The sequence below is a fragment of the Gouania willdenowi genome, unplaced genomic scaffold (assembly GCF_900634775.1).
Source record: "Gouania willdenowi unplaced genomic scaffold, fGouWil2.1 scaffold_32_arrow_ctg1, whole genome shotgun sequence".
In the NCBI taxonomy this organism is placed as follows: domain Eukaryota; kingdom Metazoa; phylum Chordata; class Actinopteri; order Blenniiformes; family Gobiesocidae; genus Gouania; species Gouania willdenowi.
The window spans coordinates 1091753-1114462 of record NW_021145091.1 but is presented as its reverse complement, the minus strand read 5'-3'; the positions used below and the strand labels follow the sequence as shown (position 1 = coordinate 1114462).

At 35.3% G+C, this 22710-nt stretch overlaps 1 long non-coding RNA gene across 1 annotated transcript; it reads right to left on the bottom strand.

The window, feature by feature from the left end:
* Positions 1-1448: 1448 nt before the first annotated feature.
* LOC114459583 (uncharacterized) lies at positions 1449-5179 on the bottom strand. Its single transcript, XR_003673419.1, has 3 exons — positions 5098-5179; positions 4963-5026; positions 1449-1530 (listed from the first exon to the last, which is right to left on the bottom strand). It is a non-coding gene; the product is annotated as an uncharacterized LOC114459583 (long non-coding RNA).
* Positions 5180-22710: the final 17531 nt, after the last annotated feature.

Below are 22710 nucleotides of genomic sequence, written 5' to 3'. Positions count from 1 at the left end.
GGCACACATCTCTTTCCTTGATCTTCAGGGCAGGTGGGGGGGTCAGAGGGTGAGGTAGGGGGGGAAGTGGGGGGAGCAGGAAGGGCAGAGTCCAGGTGATGGGCTGATGCTAATGAGCTCGGGGGTGGGTGTGAAAACCTGCAGTACAAACTATTCAGGTCTTCAGCCAGTCTTTTGTTACCTGCAGGGTGGGGGGAGGGTTTCCTGTAGTTGGTAACCTCACGCAGGCCTTTCCACACTTCTGAAGGGACTTTGTTTGAGAAGCTTTGTTTTAGCTTCTCAGTGTAGCACCTCTTGGCTACTCTGATCTCCTTGGTTAGTGTGTACTTAGCCTGCTTAAACAGGTCCCAGTCCCCACTCGTGTAGGCTTCCTCCTTAGCCTGATGCAGCATCCTAAGTTGAGGTGTGAACCAGGGTTTGTTGTTGTTGTATGTGCAGAAAGTCTTGGTCTGCACACACATGTTCTCACAGAAGCTGATGTAAGATGTCACAGTGTCAGTCAGTTCATCTAGGTTGTCTGATGCAGCTTCAAAAACACTCCAGTCAGTGCAGTCAAAGCAGTCCTGTAACTCCTGCTTTGACTCCTCTGTCCACCTCTTTACAGTCCTTACTACAGGTTTAGCAGATTTAAACTTCTGCCTGTCGGTCGGGATGAGGTGAATCAGACAGTGATCAGAGAGCCCCAAAGCTGCACGGGGAACAGAGTGATATGAATCTTTTATTACAGTGTAGCAGTGGTCCAGTGTGTTAGCACCCCTGGTCGGGCACTTTATATGTTGTCTGTATTTTGGGAGTTCGTGGGTTAGATTTGCTCTGTTAAAATCCCCGAGAATGATAAGAAAAGAGTCTGGATGTTTTTTCTCCACGTCTGCTATCTGGTCGGCCAGGTGCTGTAACGCCTCTGTTACACAAGCCTGAGGTGGGATGTAAACACCGACCATGACAAACGAGGAGAACTCCCGCGGAGAATAAAACGGTTTACAGTTTATGAAAAAACTCTCCAGATTAGGGCTACACGTCTGCTTCAACACTGTGACATCTGTACACCAACCTTGGTTAATGTAAAAGCATATTCCGCCTCCCCTTGTCTTCCCAGAGAGCTCTTTTACGCGGTCCGCTCTGAGGAGCTGAAAGTCCGGTAGATGTAGAGAGCTGTCCGGGATGAGTTCACTGAGCCAGGTTTCAGTAAAACACAGGGCGGCGGATCTGCAAAAGTCTGAGTTTCTGGTGTTTAGGAGCAGCAGTTCATCCATTTTATTTGCCAGAGAGCGGACATTCGCCAGGTGAATGGATGGAAGCGCAGTGCGTAATCCCCACTGCCTCAGTTTGACGAGCGCGCCTGCTCGTTTACCCCGTCTGCGTCAGCAGAGTATTTTCGTGCTATAGCAGAACCTGGGAACATCTAAGCTACACACTTGTTGAAGTCGTCACAGAAGGTGAAAGCAACTTTGTTTTTAGCACACAGCATTGCCATTTTCACCTCCGCATTACTGACCTCATCTTCCTCTTTGGGATTTCTTGTCACAAATGCTGACATCCCCTGAGCATGTTTCTTTGCCTCCAGCCGGTGCTTTTGCTTAGTGGATATTTCGTGTTGATTTACGTCGCTCCTTCCTCCGTGGGCGATGCTAAAATCGCAGTTACAAGTCATACAGAACCGGTAATTGGAACCCATCCTGCTCTTCTTTATAAAAGTAAAGTCACTGTCCCATCTCTCAAGGTATTTACATGACTTTTTACATGACGGAGCGCCTTCTTCACATCCATCCATTTTCCGGGTTTGTTCCCGCTGTAGGAAGTTGCATCTACTCTCGCGAGAAGTGAACTGCAACCTAGGTCACGTGAGGCGGCAGTTCTCGCGAGGTTAGTGATAGCGTCCAGTTTGGAGAGGCGGACGAATGTTTTTTATCTATCTTTTAATGATGATTACATTAAAATACGGGATTTTTACAGTGAAAATAATAGGGGAAGTTGGCGGGAAAGGGGTATAAAATACATGAGTTTCCCGGCCAAAACGGGATACTTGACAGGTATGATACATTAAATATCACAAACTTAGTGTAAGCTGTCTTGAACAAAGTAGTAGTAGTAAATAAAAAGTCAGTGTAAATAAGTCACTTTAAAAAGCTGGAACAAACCTCCAGGTTGTTGAGGTAATGAGGTTTAAACCAATCACAGAGTTCCTTTTACTTAAATCAAGTTTATTAAATAAAAGAATAGATATCTTGTTTGAAAGAATCCTTACAAGTTAAGAAATGTCTATTTAATGTTATCCAAATCACACAGTTGATGATAAATTAAAAACGTTTACTGTTCAGAATAAACACTAGTGCAGAAAGCAGAAAAAACTACCATATTTCTCAGACTATAAGGCACACTTAAAATCCTTTAATTTTCTCAAAAATCGACAGTGCGCCTTATAATCAGGTGAGTTTATGTATGTAATAATGTGTCAAAATGTTTTAGTACAACTTTGGTAAACTATGAAGCTGCATCGCTTGATGGATTTTTGGTGCTTCAGGGCTACTGTAGTCAGGAGCCTCATGGAGTGATATGTACCGTACTGTGCTTTAACATACTGAACTGAAAAAGTCAGTGTATTGTTCTGTATTTTATGTGTTAAACCTGAACAATGTTGAGAATTATTGTTAATGAGTTGAATAAAGTTTGACTTATCTGACTATTTTGTTTCTCTTAATGTGCCTTAATAATAATAATAATAAACTAGTGCGCCTTATGTATGAAAATAGACCCGGTCAGACCCATTCATTGATAGTGCGCCTTATAATCTGAAAAATACAGTATTTCAAAGTGTGTACGTCACTAACTCACTGAGTGCAGTGATAAACATGCTTTCAGACCTAATCCTATTAATTAATACCTATTTGAATCACAGTCTGGCGGCTAACAAACACATTAGCATGTGATTAGAAATGAAAGATTGGGGAATTATCAGCGGTAGTGATGTCACTTCTCTCTGGGTCCGTGTACAAACCGGAGCTTTGCTGTGTTTCAGTTTTGAGCTGATACTACTTTTGCTCCCTCAATTTACATCATAAAAATTACACAATGATGATAACAAATGCAACAAAAGTCTCAATTTTAAAAAAAAAAGGAACATTTATTGAAATTAATAAAGGTGAGGTAGAACAAGTAAAAAATATTTTAACTGAACGTCTCATTTCAGTTCAAATATGAACATTTACCTTCAGGTTTGAATGAATATTCATATTTTAAGAGACAATACCTTTGCTTGTGTTAAATAAAGCTGAAGTTTATTCAACCATTGAACATACAGGGTACAATAAAAGCTACTGTACTGACACAGGCAGTATTTCCTCATTGTTTCTTTAAGAAAATGTTCTTTAAAAAAAGAAAAACCTCTGAAAGCTTTGTTTTTCTCCTATTTTTCCACTTCTTTCCATTTTGCTTCATCCTACTCTGGAAACTCCCATTGATCCAGGCTGATAGGTGTGTTTCTGTACTCAGCCAGAAGATATGTGAGTAATAAAACAACCTTTTTTATGTATTTTTGCCCAAGATGTGATTGATAAAACTTTGACCATGTTCATTTTGTTTTCTTACTGCTAGATGTTAATTCCTGAAATTCTGTCCATCAGGGGAACATTTCCAGTCAACAGAAAGGCCTTATTGCTGCCATACAGCTACAGGAACACAACAACTACACCCACTGATCCAGCTGAAAGACTTTTAAAAAATGACTGTCTGCCCATGGACGTTTAGAGGAAGTGACCTCATTTGTTCTCTGGATCCTGACATTGCTCACAACCATCAATCTCAGATGAAAACACCATATTAAAGCTTCATTGTTCAATTAATGATCTTGAAAATAAAGTCAAAGTTCTATGGAAAAGTGAAAGAAATTTGATACATTTATTTTATTTAAATTGTCTTTTCATACAAACATTACTCAGTAAACTAAATTTCAGTTTGTGAGCAAATGTTTATTGAAAATTTCATGGATTTGTATTCTTAACATTGTTAAAAAAATATACCCTTAATGTGCCCTAAATGTATTTTAAAGCAGTAGTTATTTCCTGTATTGTAATACATAGTCATATATTATAATTTAATTGTCTTTCACAGTAACAAAATAATTACTGCATAAGTTTATTATATGAGAAACTGTAAATTGTACGGTAATCTTCCTTTACCGTAAAGGTAAAAACAGTGTTAATGATGGTAATATTTTGACCGGTAGTTCCTAAATGTAAAAGGTCTGGATAAACACTTATTCTAACAAAACGGTTTACGGTAATGCTCTGGCAACCACAGCTGCCAGTTTTTTACTGTAAAAAATGGTTTTTTATTTATTTTATTTTACTTTTTTTTTTTTTTACAGTGTAGCGTTTTGGTCCCCAAGCTCAAAGATGAACTTTTTTGTAAAGGTGCCCCAAGGGTTAATGAAGGAAAAAGTCACAAGTGGAACAAAATGTTGATGTTGTGCTGCTAGTGATTAATAAAAGGGTCTTTGTGGTATTTTTCTCCTTTGACCTATTGTTTTTTTTTTTTTTTTCTAAAACTATATTGAAAAATATAAATAAATGGAGTTTCTATAATCTATGAGATATGAATATTGGTCCATATCACCCAGGCCTAATGTAACCAAAGCAGTAACGTTTTATGTTGTAAAGATGTTCACATTCCACATGATAAAAAGCGTTTGTTCTCCAGTGCCACACCTGACGCTCATTACAGCCTCCTTTTATGGCTGATTAGGGTAGAGACACTCCTCTAGCGCCCTCTGCTGCTGAAATGGCTCCACCACACTCACTCAACCAACACAAATCAATACTTAAATAGTGTTAACAGTTATACTGGGGTAACAGCACTCAACATAATGTATCTAATACAACATTAGCCACCTAACATAGTTCAATGGCATTACATTAGCATTCAGTTAGCATAGCATGCTCCTGAGCAACAAACATTTAAACTCACCAATTCCTTTTCAAACGTCAAGCTCAGCAGGATTAAATGTCTCCTATCCCTGAGGTGGTGAAGTCTGAAGGTGTACAAAGGTTGTAGTGAGTACTAAAGTTGTTAAAAACCTAAAGTAGATGTTAAAGAACCAACCTGTTGTAGCAGCTCCGTGTGTGTGTCGTCACTCTCTGACAGGGAACAAACACAGCTGTTTGCAATAGGTGACCGAGCTACGTGATTGGCTGAACGGAATCTCACGAGAGTAACGTGGAGTGGAGGAAGTGACGTCACACGCTTTAAAGAAATGAGTTTTAGCAACGGAGAACCCCTTCAAAACCACCCAACTGAACTTAAAGCTGAAATACTTTATTATATTTAATAAATATAATTCTGTATAAGTATGAATTACACTGTCAATCCTATATAAATATGTAGATTAATATTATAAATATTAATCACATATATAGTTATCAGGGCTACACAAACAGTCATAGGTAAGGTTTACAAAAGAACGTATTGCTGTTGTTTGTAGGATGCTGGCAGGAGGTCCAAGGTGCAGGTTCCTGATGTTCAGTGAGTGAGATGTGATCCAGATGTGAGGTGGAGGCTGAACACGTTCAGTTGCAGGATGAAGTTTAAAGATGACGGTTGGTAAACTGATGATCTGACATCAAGTGGTAGAATGAGCTGATCTTATACTGTGGAGTGTGTAGGTAGCTTGATTGGAGATGAGAAGCAGCTTTGCAGACTTGATTGCAGACAAGGTGGGTGGAGCCAGTTCTAAGGAAAACACACAGGGAGGAGAAAACATAGACAAATAAAAATAGACTAGGATCCTCACAGTGACAAATATGTACTGTACATTCAGTGTAGTTATTTAAAGAAACACAATGTAGAAAAACAAAACAGTGTTATATATATATATATATATATATATATATATATATATATATATATATATATGATGCACCGAAATGAAAATTCTGATATGGATTTTTTAGGGCCGATGCCTTAGCTGATGACCAATACAAACTGCTGAATTTCTTGAGCCGATATTTGGAGCCGATACTACTTTTGCTCCTTCAATTAACATCATAAAAATGACACTATAATTATAACAATTGGTACAAGTCTATTTTTTTTAAGAACATTTATTGAAATTAACAAAGGTGAGGCAGAACGACAACAAGTAAAAAATATGGAATAAATATTAAAAACAGGTGATGTAGAACAAGTGAAAAATATAGAATAAATATTAAAAACAGGTGATATAGAACAATTTAAAAATATAGAATAAATATTAAAAACAGGTGATGTAGAACAATTTAAAAATATAGAATAAATATTAAAAACAGGTGATGTAGAACAATTTAAAAATATAGAATAAATATTAAAAACAGGTGATGTAGAACAAGTGAAAAATATAGAATAAATATTAAAAACAGGTGATATAGAACAAGTGAAAAATATAGAATAAATGTTAAAAACAGTTGATGTAGAACAATAACAAGTATAAAAATATAGAATAAATATTAAAAACAGGTGATGTAGAACAAGAACAATTTAAAAATATAGAATAAATGTTAAAAACAGTTGATGTAAAACAAGAACAATTTAAAAATATAGAATACATATTAAAAACAGTTGATGTAGAACAAGAACAAGTAAAAATATAGAATAAATATTAAAAACAGTTGATGTAGAACAAGAACAATTTAAAAATATAGAATAAATATTAAAAACAGTTGATGTAGAACAAGAACAAGTAAAAATATAGAATAAATATTAAAAACAGGTGATGCAGAACAAGAACAAGTATAAAAATATAGAATAAATATTAAAAACAGTTGATGTAGAACAAGAACAATTTAAAAATATAGAATAAATATTAAAAACAGGTGATGTAGAACAATAACAATTTAAAAATATAGAATAAATATTAAAAACAGGTGATGTAGAACAAGAACAATTTAAAAATATAGAATAAATATTAAAAACAGGTGATGTAGAACAAGAAAAATTTAAAAATATAGAATAAATATTATAAACAGGTGATGTAGAACAAGAACAAGTAAACACAGATAACTTAATAATAATTTCTAAAGACTGATATCTGAGGTCATCGTGTAGATTCTAAATGAGGGTTTTCTGCTGTTAACAAGTCTTTCCATGGTCCATCAAACCTGGTTGATGTTGTTCAAAAACACTTGGTCACAGACAAATAGATGTGAGTGTGAGGTTGATCAGTGTAACGTGAATACAGATTTAGCATTCAGAAGTTATTGAAGCCCCAGTGGTGGAGTTACCAACAGAAGAGTCCACTTCACATGATGTCATGTTCATTTATTTTTTGTGTTCTTTAACATGTTTGTGAACAAACTCTGGGATATGTTGGAAATGCTCAGTTATTTTCAATTGTATATTTTTCTTCTGCTATCAAAACTTCTAAAATAATGTTTTATTTTATGACTGTGTTGGCCTCCACATTATTGAGGAGTATGGAGCCGTGCAGGACTTGGTAGAGGTTGTGGTTGGTCTTAAGTCAGCTGTAAAATACACTTTTAAAATGGTAAAATGTGGGAAAGCTTGATATAAATGTTTTAATATTATTTTAACTACATATGTGTAGAACATGTTCACCAGTTTTGCATTAAATAATTGACTTTTTTATAGAATTTTAAAGGCAATTACAATTACAAAGTAAATTATCTGGACTCAACTAGAATTTAATGAGATTACGACAGCAACAGATTTTTAAAATTACAATTACATTTATAACTACACCATCTTTGTAATTAATTATCAATTACATGATTACAATTATAACTGACTCCAACCCTGCTCAGAAGCTGCCAGCTAATAATGGTAATGTACTTATAATATGTTTTCTTGTGTTTCAGGTTGTTTACCAAAGCAGTGACAGTGCATCAGTCATGAAGAGTGAGAATAAGATTGACATGGATCAGTCCATGAGGAGAAAAACTCATGTGTGGTTAGATATCCTTGGAAATGGTGAGATCATGAAAAAGGTGCTGCAGGCTGGAAGAGGAAGATACAGTAGGCCGCAACCTGGACAGATTGTGAAGATTCATATAGTAACACAACTGAGGGATGGGACGCTGGTCAACGAGGAACCGGAGTTGTCGTTCACTGTGGGTAATGGGGAAGCGATCCAGGAACTGGATGTAGCAGTGCGACTCATGGAAATGAGAGAGAAGGCGCTCTTCAAGATTCGGTCAAAGGTTGAGTTGGAAATTAAGCTCCTGGAAGCTACTGATGCTCCAGACCTGAAGCTGCTGCCCCCCACTGAGAAGATTGATCTGGCCACCTGCAAGAGGGAGCAAGGCAATGTCCTTGATCAGCACAGAGACCTGAAGCCACGCAACAACACGATCCGCGATGAGGTCTCCACGATGATGAAGAAGGACAGTGAGGACGATGAGAAGATGTTGGAGAACCCGTCCAGCACCCACAAACATCAGGCCATGGATGAGAAGATGTTGGAGAACCCGTCCAGCACCCACAAACATCAGGCCATGGATGAGAAGATGTTGGAGAACCCGTCCAGCACCCACAAACATCAGGCCATGGATGAGAAGATGTTGGAGAACCCGTCCAGCACCCACAAACATCAGGCCATGGATGAGAAGATGTTGGAGAACCCGTCCAGCACCCACAAACATCAGGCCATGGATGAGAAGATGTTGGAGAACCCATCCAGCACCCACAAACATCAGGCCATGGATGAGAAGATGTTGGAGGACCCGTCCAGCACCCACAAACATCAGGCCATGGATGAGAAGATGTTGGAGAACCCGTCCAGCACCCACAAACATCAGGCCAAGTCAGCATGGGGTTTGAGCTGGAAGTGGCTGCTTGGTGCCACTGCAGTATCCATTGGCGGCATCGCTCTGTCTGTGGCCATCTATGCTAGAAAGTGATTGAAGAACTGTAGTAATGACATGACTTAAACACTGGAGCACATCTGGCAGAGCATTCTGACCATGTGGTCCATGAGGGTGAAAATATTAATCAGTTTATGACCTCCTCACTGTCACTCTCTGTTCTCTGCTATGTATGTGTGACAAATGATGTCATCATCCTCTACAGTTACAAGATGCATTTTGTAGAGGAACAAATGAGAATTAATATTAAAAAATAAAGAAAAATGAAAATAATCAGTTGTTTAAGAACATTATCCAAATGTGTTTATTAATGTGGAAAGAAAACAAAAATATCAACATTGTCTAAAATGATATTTATTGTAACACAATTCTTACAACATTTAATACCAGTGAACAATAACCAGAAATCAAAACTGACTGGAACCTGTGAGCAAACCAAACACCAAAGTGCTTTTATCAGATCCTTCACTGTGTAATGCCATTTGTGGAGCTTTGATCTAAAATTAATACTTCTAAGAAAATGTCAATAACTTGACTAAAACTGACTTTTGAAGGAAAAAATAAATGATCAATCAATACAAATATTATTATATATTACAGCATAACGTGGATGGCTGTTCATCATAGGAATGGGATCCATACAAGGTTCCTGCTGCTTAACAGAAGGTTTTCCTTGCCGCCATGATGAATTCATGTTGGGTGTGGGATACATATGTATGTGTATATACGTATATATGCATATGTGTGTATCCATAAAATGAAGAGTCCGTCCCTAAGACTGCTCTACTGTAAAGTGTCTTGAGATACCATTGGTTATGATTTGGCGCTATACAAATAAAGATTGATTGATTGATTGATTGAAATATTTCCATCAAAGAAGCCACTATACCGTACTATTTGCTTATATGAATTGTCACTGACCAACCCCTATTAACAGCTTCATTTCTGTCCTGGCTAATGAAACCTTATATTTCTATTATGGGCCCACCTTAGACATAACAATGTGAACACACACTTTTCATATGAAATGTTGTGAAAACAGAAATACTTTTTTTCACTGTAAATAAATACACTTGACTGCATTTTTGGAACCTTGGACTACTTTTTAAGGCTACCCATGAGACCATTCTTACAATAATGTTATGTTATGGCTAAAGGACACATATGAGGACAGGAGTGGATTGTTCTGTTAAATAACATTGTATTTATTATAAAATGTGCTACTCTATAGAAAGTTCAATATTAGCTTTTTGCTGATATCCGATATTGTCCAACACTAAATTTCCAATTTCTTCAGTAATGGAAAAAGTCATGTTTGTTTTTGAATATTTTTTTTTTTGTTATAAATTATTCAATTGTGTGTTTCATCGTCACATTATCTTCAGGAAATGATTATTTTTGTTTTTTTTCTAGTTCAGTGTAATCTCTGTAGTTGTGTGTTAGTAATAAATATTAAAACAAAAAGGTTATATTTTGGGGGGTCAATATTTTTAGCACGGCATATTATATATATATATATATATATATATTGTTTTCTGAGTGAATCCATCTGTTGTGTAACGTTACAAAAACTATTCCAATATGACAACAAAAGGAAAGCACGGTGATCAAAGTCATTTATTTGTTAATGTGAGAGTTCTAAGATCTTTGTTACATCAACAATAAAGTGGTCCATTTCAGAACATTTCTTTTTTACATCATCCAGACTTTAATTAAAACTAAAAATCATCTCCCTCACTTTTTACAGAGGAATTGATTGTTGAGAATTAGGGATGTAACGATTCACTCAACTCCCGATACGATTCGATTCACGATACTGGGTTCACGATACGATTCTCTCACGATTTATTTTACAAAATGGGACTGTAGACAAATTTTTTTTTTGGGAAAAAAACTAGAAAATATGGTACTATTTTCCTTTTATTTTTCATTGTCAAAATAATTCCTTGATAAACTATTCAAAACAATGCAATTTAACTAAAAATAAATCTTGAATGAAATAAATAAAGGAATAATAGAAATGAAAATGAAGCCTATTAATTTAAATTCTGGTTCTATAATAAACAATGCAAAACTGCATAATAGTTATTTTTCTTTTTAAAAGTGAAACTGAAAATGTATTTTGTGCCTTAACAATTGGACTTTAAAAAAAAAAAAAAACCGTGATTACACTGATTTACGCCATATTTGTTTGGACCAGCAGAGGGCGCTGGTAACACAGTGGTCGGTTGGCATGCACATATATTTCAGTGAAGAAGAGAAGCTATGCTAGCAGACAGAGCTAATAGAAAAACGTGACTTTTACAGATATTCAAGTAATATTACAGATATTCTTTCGGCGCTAAAGGGGTAATGAATCATTTATTAACATATTTAAGAGTAGAAGGCAGCCAGAAAGAAAGTATTAGCAAACTCCGCCCGCCGCCTATACTTGTGGATAGCGCCCTCTGCTGGTTAAAAAAAGTACTGCGATTCAATTTTCAGAAAATCGATATCAACCGTGATACCTATGAATCGATTTTTAACTGCCTTACGATTAATCGTTACATCCCTATTGAGAATGTATTGATCCAGTTAGATTGACTGAATGGTGATCAGCCAATCACAGCCAGCCATTTGACTAAGGTAAACAAAGAGTTAACAGTGATGAGTAAAGTGATGAAAAATGAATAAAAAGTGGTAAAAAATGGTCCAAAAGTGGCAAAAATGTGCCAATAAAATTGTGAAAAGTGTCTAAAATGGACCAAAAACAGTCAAGAGTGGCAAAAAATGACAAAAAAGAGGAAACAGGTGGTATGAAATGGTTACAGGTAGCTTAAATGAGCAAAATGTCGAACAAAAAGAGGCAAAATGTAGGAAAAAAGGAAACAAGTGTTATTTATTGGGCCAAAGGTTGATTATTTGGATGAAAAGTGGTTAGCAATGGTTAAAGAATAGACAAAAATTGAATAAAAGTGTCAAAAAGAACTTAGAAAAATGGAGCAAAAATAGGACAAAGCGATATTTTTTGGCAAAAGGAGCTAAAATCTGAAAAAACATGAAAAAGTGTTAATTTTTTTTTTTTTTGGAAAAGGGACAAAAATGGGACAAAGAAAATTGTAAAGCAGCCAAAGAAAAGGATAAAAAAAAGGGTTTAAAAAGTTTCCCTTTTTAAGGTTTTCTGGGGAAATAATAATTCAAATGAAGACATAAAGAGCCACATGTTGAGAATCACTGACTTAATAACAGCTTTATCATGGTTTTAGTAAATTAATTTAATAAACTTTATAAATGGCTGCTCCACCCCTGGTCTTCATCATGAGAGGACAGACTGACAGACCAGGTACGACAGTAGAAACACCTTTAAAACACGTCCCAGGAGAACAAGGACTACAGAGAAGAGCTAAGAATCATGGGACATGTAGGATTTTAATGAAAACTACTACATGGTGGTGTTCTCCAGTCTGTAAGCTCTGAGGAGAACAGACTGTCTGCTCTCCTCAGAGCTTATATACATGGACAGTTATTACATACACACAGGCAGCATCAGGGGCAGCTAAAGGGCTGCAGGGGTCCTCAGGTAAAGACTGGAGCATCCGTCCAGATCGCCTGTATTAAATAGATGGTGAGGCTGATGTATGTCTTTCTGGATTATTCAGATTAAAAAATGAGTTTAAACAACTCGTGAACATCTGGAAGTCCCTTTGTGTCCAAGTGTGCAACAATTATTACAATAGTATTGATTAAAAAATGAAAAAACCAACAGAAAATCTCCCTACATTGCTGAAAACAGAGCGTAGGGGGCTCCATCACTACAACATTGGGGTCCCCTACGCTCAACAGCACTGGAGAAAACCCTGGGAGCAGCTGCAGGATAATCCACAACACCAGTGAACAGGTGAGTTCATAAAATCTCTTAATAAGGGAAGTGAAGTTTAATTATTAATAACAGTAAACAGTTGAAGCAGCTTTCATTCACTGTTTATCACTGTTGAACATATCAATAGTACCATCTGATGGATATCCACAATCTAGAAGTGATGCTGATTGGCCCCAAACACAGTCAATACAGGGTCACAATGAGTCTGTGTATCTGGTTTAGTTAGTGTTCAATGACGTGTGAAAGTCAAAGTGAGTCAGGTCACACAGAGAGGAGAGGGTGAACAATTAACCACCTGCACCTGTGCTGCCTTCACTCAACCTGGGATTTTCTGCCTCCTGCTAATGCTTGAATATATTCTACTGTAAAGAGGAGACTTTGATAAAGAAGTGTTTTAGATCAAACTAGTTCAGCTCTTTCTGATCAATCTAAGCACTCTTCTAACCTGGATATCAGGGATCATATGTTAGGGTTTCCTATAGAGACTCTATTTTCCCACACTCTGCTGGGGAAAGTGAATGCACCTCATAATGAAATGCAGAGCAGCTGATGGAGAAGCTGTGAGATGTTACAGAAGCTGAGCTAACATGCTAATGAACCCTTGTACACTCCTTTAATATTGTAGTTACTGGTTTTCTCATTGTATTATTATTATGGAATTTCCCTTCAGGGATCAATATCATGATTATTTTATGTTTTTATCTTAGTATTGCTGTTATTATTATTATTATTATTATTATTATTAATAATCCTATATTAGTGAAGAACGACACATACCACTGCGTCTGTTTGAATCTTCAAGAAACAATGTGACAAGTTATTGTTGCCAGATTGGGCTGTTTTTCTGTCAATACATTTGAGGGTTTTTGTGTCTTTAGATTTTTAAACAGAATATATATCTGGCAACACTGCTGGTTGTGCTAATCCTACATTTCCCATGAACACTATGTTGTGACATGTCATGCAACGGTTGGCTTTATTTAAAGTACTGTGACATTTGGCAAAAGGAGAATTAAAAGACAAGCAATTCTGCATTGCATATAATATCAAATAAAAAACTCTACCATCACCTCCTGGCTCTTTATAGATACTGCACTTACAAGATGTTTAACTGATAATATGAACTGCTTTGCTAAAATTATTGATTCTTAAACTATAATTGCTTCACATACTAAAAGACTTGCTAAACGCTGACCCAGCATTTGATTCTAAGCTCATTTATAACAATATGTCCCACTTGTCATTACAAGGTCATTTATTAACAGCAACAAGCAGGAACTCCTTTAATGGAAACAGAAACCACCTAGTCATATCCTGAACACATGAATGACAAATGCAATAATGACAAGAGAAAACACAAGTGTGGAAAAGCCAAAGCACAAAATAATATATATATATAAACATTTTTTTAATTTTATACATAAAGGGATGCATCGAATATTAATACAAAAAGATGGAAAAATGGATAACTCTGAAATACAACTGACAGTGATCAAAGGTCCACTCTACACGGAAAAATGCATGAAAAAAATATTTGGAGCAAGTATTATGTATGTATGTACAGTGGTATGCAAAAGTTTGGGCACCCTTGTAAATGTTCATGATTTTCCTTAATAAATAATTGGTTGTTTGGATAACAAATTCCAGTTAAATTTATCATATAGGAGACAAACACAGTGATATTTGAGAAGTGAAATAAAGTTTATATGATTTACAGAAAGTGTGCTAGAATTATTTAAACAGAATTAGGCATGTGCATAAGTTTAGGCACCACAAAAGAAAAACAATACTTAATATTTTGTAGATCCTCCTTTTTCTGAAATAACAGCCTCCAAACGCTTCCTATAGCTTCCAATTAGGGTCTGGATTCTGGTGGGAGGTATTTTGGACCATTCTTCTCTGCAGATCATCTCTAGTTCAGTCAGGTTTGATGGTTTCCGAGCATGGACTGCCCGTTTTAAAGCACACCATACATTTTCAATAATATTCAGGTCTGGGGACTGAGTTGGCCATTCCAGGATGTTGTACTTGTTCCTCTGCATGAATGCCTTAGTAGATTTTGAGCAGTGTTTAGGATCATTGTCTTGTTGAAAGATCCAGCCCCGGCGCAACTTCAACTTTGTCACTGATTCCTGGACATTGTTCTCCAGAATCTGCTGATATTGAGAGGAATCCATGCGCCCCTCAACTTTAACAAGATTCCCAGTGCCTGCACTGGACACACAGCCCCACAGCATGATGGAACCACCACCAAACTTTACTGTAGGTAGCAAGTGCTTTTCTTGGAATGCTGTGTTCTTTTTCCGCCATGCATAACGCCCCTGGTTATGCCCAAATAACTCTATTTTAGTTTCATCAGTCCACAGCACCTTGTTCCAAAATGAAGCTGGCTTGTCCAAATGTGCTTTAGCATACCTCAAGCGACCCCGTTTGTGGCGTGTGCAGAGAAAAGGCTTTTTCCGCATTACTCTTCCATACAGCATCTCCTTGTGTAAAGTGCGCTGAATAGTGGAACGATGCTCAGTGACACCATCTGCAGCAAGCTGATGTTGTAGGTCTTTGGAGCTGGTCTGCGGGTTGACTGTGACTGTTCTCACCATCCTGCGCCGCTGCCTTTCGGAGATCTTTCTTGGTCTTCCACTTCGGGCCTTAACTAGAACTGTGCCTGTGGTCTTCCAATTCCTCACAATGTTCCTCACAGTTGAAACTGAAAGCTTAAATCGCTGGGATAGCTTTTTGTATCCCTCCCCTAAACCATGATGTTGAATTATCTTTGTTTTCAGGTCATTTGAGAGGTGTTTTGAGGCTCCCATGTTGCCACTAATCAGAGAAGATGCAAAGAGGAAACACCTAGAATTTTCCTACTTAAATACCCTGACTCATGATTGGATTCACCTGTGTATGGAGATCAAGGATCACTGAGGTTACCAAAACAATTTTGAGTTCCAATAATTAGTGCTAAGAGTATTAAAATCAATACGATGCAAGGGTGCCTAAACTTATGCACATGCCTAATTCTGTTTAAATAATTCTAGCACACTTTCTGTAAATCGAATAAACTTTATTTCACTTCTCAAATATCACTGTGTTTGTCTCCTATATGATAAATTTAACTGGAATTTGTTATCCAAACAACCAATTATTTATTAAGGAAAATCATGAACATTTACAAGGGTGCCCAAACTTTTGCATACCACTGTACATAAATAAATAAATAAATAAATAAATAAATACATATTAATATTATTAGAGTACGGCTTTGCACAAAAACAAGATACAAATAAATGATAGATAGATAGTGGTGGGTTGGCTCATCAAGTATTCTTTTTAATCTAAATACTTATGACTAAAATATTTTACTATTTTGTGAAAAGATGCAAAACGTCCAGATTTAACATAACATTAGTGAAATTGTAGAAATGAACACACATTAATTTAAAGAATTGCAGTTCACAGAGGTATTGAACAAAGAAACTATTTATTAAAATAGTGTCTTTTTGATGGTGATTTATAAAACAGTTTGAACCAACACAAGCTAAAAAAGCTCCATCCATTCTATGGGAGAGTTTTGTCTCAAAAATATCCACAAATATATCCACAATTTTCACGTGTTTTATCATGTATGTGTAACCGGTTCTAAACAAATTTTGTGAAAATTTAAACTAAAGGTCTGGAATCACCACTTTCATTAAATGATGTCCTGGTTCGGGGTAAAGACAAAAAATAAAAAATAAAAAAAATAAACAAATGAGTCTTTGGCTGTAGAAAATGAAAGACTTCACACAGAGAATAATGCACAGACACAAACTGCTTAGGTTGTTATACCAAAATTATTATTTTAACAATTTTCACAGGTTTTTGCATTAACAATACCACAATTTATTCCCCAAAACAAAAAACTAAAATAAAAACTGGCCAAAAAAAATAAAAAATACGCTGTAGCTTTAGTCCCTTTTTGTTGTGCACAACTTTAACTCAGTCCAAAAAAGATGTTGAAAATAAATCCGTTTTAGGAGTGGGTTTCTGAGTCACAAGTGTTGGAAAGATCTTACTGGTGTAGGAGACATGAAATCCAAGTCCTACTGAAGCACTGAGAATCTGAAACGATTGTCAACACTACTTGATTTGAGTAGTGTTTAAGTTAATAAAAGAACTATTTGGTTAAATAACTAAAGTAAAATGATCAAAAGTAAGTCTTTAGTTAAAGATAAAGAAAAAGTTCCAGGTGATGTCATAAATTGAAAATTATAATGGTTGGTTTAAAGTGATGGATATTAATACTTAACACTTAGTCAAATATGTGTTTACAATTTAATTAATAAATTAACAATGAATAAGTAAGTAAATACATTAAATAAATAAATAAATGCAATTTGAGGAAAATGTAATTGAGATTACAAGTATTTCCAAGTTTAAATAAATTTCAAACTAAGGATTTATAATAACTATTTATAAATTAAGTACAGTTTAGGTTTGATTTTTAGTTGTGTATTGGTTTATTAGGTGAGTATAATTTGAGCATACTGTTTAATATTACAAAAGCATTTAGTTTAAATCAGGAAAATGGATCAAGTTAACTAAAAATAACAGTAAATTTAGATTCTTTCATTTAAATGCAGATATAAAATCCCAGCATGAGAAAATTGTTAATTATGCTTTGATTGTAACTTTCCCTCTTCTTCCTTTGTCCAGGTTAACAACCTGTTTGACCTGCTGAACCAATGGACAGTTAAAATAAACTCTCAACCAAGCACAGAGTTGTTCTCAGCGTCCTCTGTCTTCCTCTCTGGTCCTTCAAGTTGGGCTGTGGTGTTACAAACACATACAAACTGGACAGACATCACGTCAAAAATCCCATGTTTTGATCTTTTTTTTTTCCTTAGTGTTAAAGAGAGCTGACTATCACTCAACCTCCCTCCACAGTGCACACGGAAAACACAGTAACCACACAGTCACACTGCCACCTAGCGGATTTTACCCTCAAGTGTCTGTCAACTGCTGTAAAGTGTCATAAAAAAATAATGATAATCCTAAAAATTGACACAAACATATAAATAAAATAAGGACATAGCCCCACCACATTTGTCTACTTACACATTGACATAGAAAGCTTATACTTTGTTAATGATTTACTGAAAACTTAAATATGTATTTATAAATGCTGAATACTTAACACATCAAATAACAGTAACTTTTATGTGGTTACATCTGTGTGTATTTATCATGAAGTATCATGTGTAAATCTTCAATTGTGCTTGTGAACTGTGTAAAGTAAAATAGACTGCTGTTGCCATGCAACCAATGTTTTTGTTAAGCTAGTATTTTATCTGTTTGTGTTTAGCACTAGCTGCTAACATGTCTTAGCATAGTCGCTCTGCTAACTTGTTTGATAAAACATGACAATTCATTAATCCATGATAGTCAAACACTGACTTACCTCTGGCTTTTCCACATTTTCCTCCTCTTCTTTCTGTGTTTTTCTTCCCTGGACACCAGATCATTAGTTTGGTTGTTTAGACATGACGTCACTGCTGCAGCAGTAAACAGTAAACATCTGGTCCAGCTGCCCTGGGTCACGCCTCAGACAACTGTCAATCAATTTGGGAGTAAAACTATTTTATTTTATTTTAATTAAAACTAGACTAACTAAATATTAATAATACTATCAAGTTAAGTTACTAATATCAGCGCTTTGATTGTGTAATTCATCATTTTATTTTTGTCACCCCCTAGCATTTAGCTATACTGCCTATGCCACAGGCCGGCCCTGGTGGGTTAAATCACGGTTTTTTCAACACTAGGGTAGTGACCCCATGTATATATATATATATATATTTTTTTTTTTTTTAAATAAAAAAATACATTTTTAAATAAATTAAAACATGTTATAATAATATTAATTTAAAAATTAATTCAGACCTTGGCAGCCCACTGCCCTCCGGGTCGTGACCCTCTGTAGGGTCATTTGGAAATAAAATAGAGTCACCTGAAATGTCTTGTGATAATGAAAATTAAAAAAGAAAATGATTAAAATTATACTTTTACTTTCTAAAAATACATATTTAAAAAAATAAAGTAAATAAATAAATTAAAAAAGTAATTTTTAAATAATTAAAAAAATAATTAATTAATTAATTTTTTTTTATTTATCTATTTTGCACAATTAAAAAAATCAATACATAATAGTCTGTCAGAAAGTCTTTCGTTTACAGTTCTTTTATTCTGAAACTGCTTGGTTGTTATGTCATTTCCTTTCTGAGTGCATCCATTCTCAGTACTAACACTACATTCTAAGGGATGAGGGCTCTCTGTGTGTGTGACTAAGTTAAAGTAAGTTTTATTGTTTATTAAGACTCTAATATTATCATCTGACTTGTTTAGACATTGTTTACTCCCACTTGCTTTGCTTTCCTGTATCTTATGTACATGTTAGAATATTTTCTGGGTGTATTTTAGGTCTTTATAGGTCACGTGACTGTGTTATAAGCTGTGGTAAACTGTGAAATGTGTAGCTAACTTTATTCAGCTTTGTAAACTGTATTCCTGTGTGTTATATTGAGGTTTACACATCTTTTATTTGTACTGCTAGATTTCATTTAGCTTCTGCATCACGTCAGACGCACCTAGATGTAATTAATACTCTCTGCTCATGCGCACTTCAGGTGATTGGTCCATGTGGTGCAGTCGCGCCTGCCTCCACTAGAGGGAGACAAAAACCACTGAATCATCTAGAATCCTTTCATTATCCATTAACCCTTTACATACCTGCACATTGGCTGTTTTGCTGTTTATTTGGGTTTTTTGACTGAGTTAATATATTTTGGTGGTTTGATTCAATGTTTATTCTTGAATTACATATTTTTATACATCTGTACAATATTAATGGTGTTGTTAATATTATTATTTGTACATGATTGATGATATTAATCATATTATTATTTGTACATTATTAATATTGTCATTTTATTTTTTGTTTCCTTTCAATAACCAAACTACAATTATTTGTACCCTCACCATCATCCCTGTCTGTAAACCAACTTCAATAATAAATACACATACATTCTCCGTGCCCTTCTCTCTGACCAGTATTATCCCCTTCAGAGTGTCCCACTCTATCACAATCTCAGAAACTGTAATCTATACTTTCACTTCGTCAAATATAAATCTATATAAAATGCAGTATATAAATATCTGAGCCTGCACCTATTGTTACTTTGTGCACTGATACTGGCTACTCTGTATCTGTAAAACAAACATGTTTAAAACACTAATTTTAGAGAAAAAAGTGTCCATAAATGTGATATAAAATGTGAACCAGTCACTGAGCTGTCAGTTCATTGATGTGACTTTATTTAATGACTGTGTAGTTGGTTAATCATGACCTTGTAACTTTGTAACAACTTAAACTACCTCTTTTTTTCACTTTAGAATGACATTGCAGGATTTGATCCATAGTGACGCTCTGGTCCCTTTAACTGCCTGCAGCCCATGAAGGTGAAGATCCTAAAGGTAAAAGCCCAGACAGCAAAATATGTTTACTGTTGAATTATGGTCAAAAAGGTTGATTTGTGGTTAAGGTCGACAATTGATGGTGAATCAACCATCAAACAATCATCAAATTCTAGCCAATTTACCAATGTTGAAAAGATGTCATTGAATCAATGTTGTTTTGTGGTTGAATTTTTATGATTGAAATGCCAGCGTCTAATCAATGTTGAATCAACATATGCTGTTTGTCTCTGTAGTTTGTCACACACACACACATGCATTCTGGGTAAATTATGAATTAGAAAAGTATTTTTTTTAATGAGTGAACCAATAGGACAGTCAGTGAGTGTGTGAGCTGATGGTCTCCTTTAATGCTCCTCCCCCTGTAATCCTGTGACATTATCACCATAGCAACAGGCTTCACTTGTCGTATGTGTTCATGGGTCAAGGTTGGTCCAGGTGAGACTTTATGAAATTCAACAACTGCCTCTCAGTTCAACAGTTTGACCTGTGCATATGAATGTATTTAGCATGGCCACCACTTAAACACTTCTGGGGCTAAAGTAACAGTGGATAGGAAAGGAGGTACACTGTAAAAAATAAAGTACATTTACAGGAAATGTTCTGTAATTTTGCACAGATTTTTCCAGTTTTTCATTAAAACAATGAAATGCTAGTAGATTTATAGACATTTTCAATAATTTTAAGTTTTCTGTTTAAAATTACGGTTAATTAAACATAATGTAAGATTACATTAATATTATGTTTTTAATGACATTTTAACTGTAATTTTACATACACTTTTCTGTATTTTTTACAGGTTTATGACCATTTTCCATAATACAATGTAATAAATGTAACTTAACAGTAACCAGAAGTAATTTAAATATTTACCTTTAGAATTACAAGTATCTAACATAATATGATATTACAATATTAATATGTTTTTAAAGGTAATTCAACATATTTCTTTAATATTCAAATTTGACATAAAATCTGATGTAATTTTACAGATCTTTCCTAATAATGATAATGAAGAAATACATGTAAAATTCCAGAAATCTTTTAATCCAAGGTGAGTACCCTCTGAAACACAACACACAGACAATGGGGAAAATCAAACTGTGATTGTAAAACAGAAACAAAAAATACCTCAACCACCGTTTATTTATTTTGTCAATACATTTTTGTTCCTAAAACTAAACATTATTTTGCTATTTAATTCCCTGTGAGTGTGTGGTTTATTTTCTGGTATTTTAAAGGTTACATTGAGATTTAAAGGTTGATAAGTTACTATACATTTTATTATAAGTAAAAAAACTATATTTACCTGTTTTTCTTTTACTGAGAAGAGTCACCATCGTTAAAAGTTATTTAGCATCTCTAGGACTATTTCTTTATTTCTGTTTCTACTGTTTACCATTTTTATTCATTACCAAGTAAGAGTACCCAGGACCCCGCCCATTGTCTACCACCACCTTAAATAGTATTAAAACCATGGTCACCTGGGACGGGTGTTACCCAAAGTTTTACAAGTAGTGATATGATACTGTACTTTTTCAGTAACAGTCATGTTTTGATAGATAGGAATGAAACTGCTTAGTGATTATTATTGTTCTTGTTGTGTTTGTATTCCTAAACTTTAGTGAAATGTAACTGTTTCTACAGGGATGGTGGGCTACAGCTTAGTGCAGTATTGTGCTGCTATACACAAAGTGTGGGGGTCCTTTCCCACCCTTGTCACAGGAGCGTGCACGTAGCCAGGCTGACATCACCTGGGTTAAGTGAGTGAGTTGATATCTCAGTTCATAGTGCAGCTGCTCTCTGACAGAGAATGTTTGGTTAGGTGAAACCCGCTAACAGAGATAAATCCAGGATATACGTATCCAGCTTTGTAGTACAGGCCCACAGAGCTACACATCTTTAAACTACAGATGATCACTTCATCTTCATAATAAACATCTTTAGAGGAACAAAGGTTTACACAAATAATGTGTAGTAGAAGTGGTGTTTGTGTGTCTTTTTCCAATGTGTGTGTGTGTGTGTGTGTGTGAACCCTCCATGAGTGGCTCTGATTGGCTGCAGGCGGGTCAGAACTACATGAAGGCTCTGCAGTATCCTTTTACACAAGTGTACACAAGGACCCCATTTGGGATCATGAGACTACTGGGAGGGGGCCACCAGATGCCTTCAAGAAACTGAAAATACTTTTTTGGTTTCAACAATTTCAGCCCATTTTTACTTATTTTTACCATTTTTCTGCAACTTCACCAAACGTTCCATATTTTAACCTATTTTCATCACTTTTTCTTGCCATATTTTTGTTCCCTTTAGTGTGTTTTGTTGCACATTTTTTCCCTCTTTCAAGAAATTTTCAGCATTATAAACACTTTCCACCACTTTCTCACCTAATGACACATATGTTAACCCATTATTGTCACTTTTAAGATCTTTTCACCATATTTCATGATTATTTTTGAGAATTTACCCACATTCACCATTTGCATGCCCATT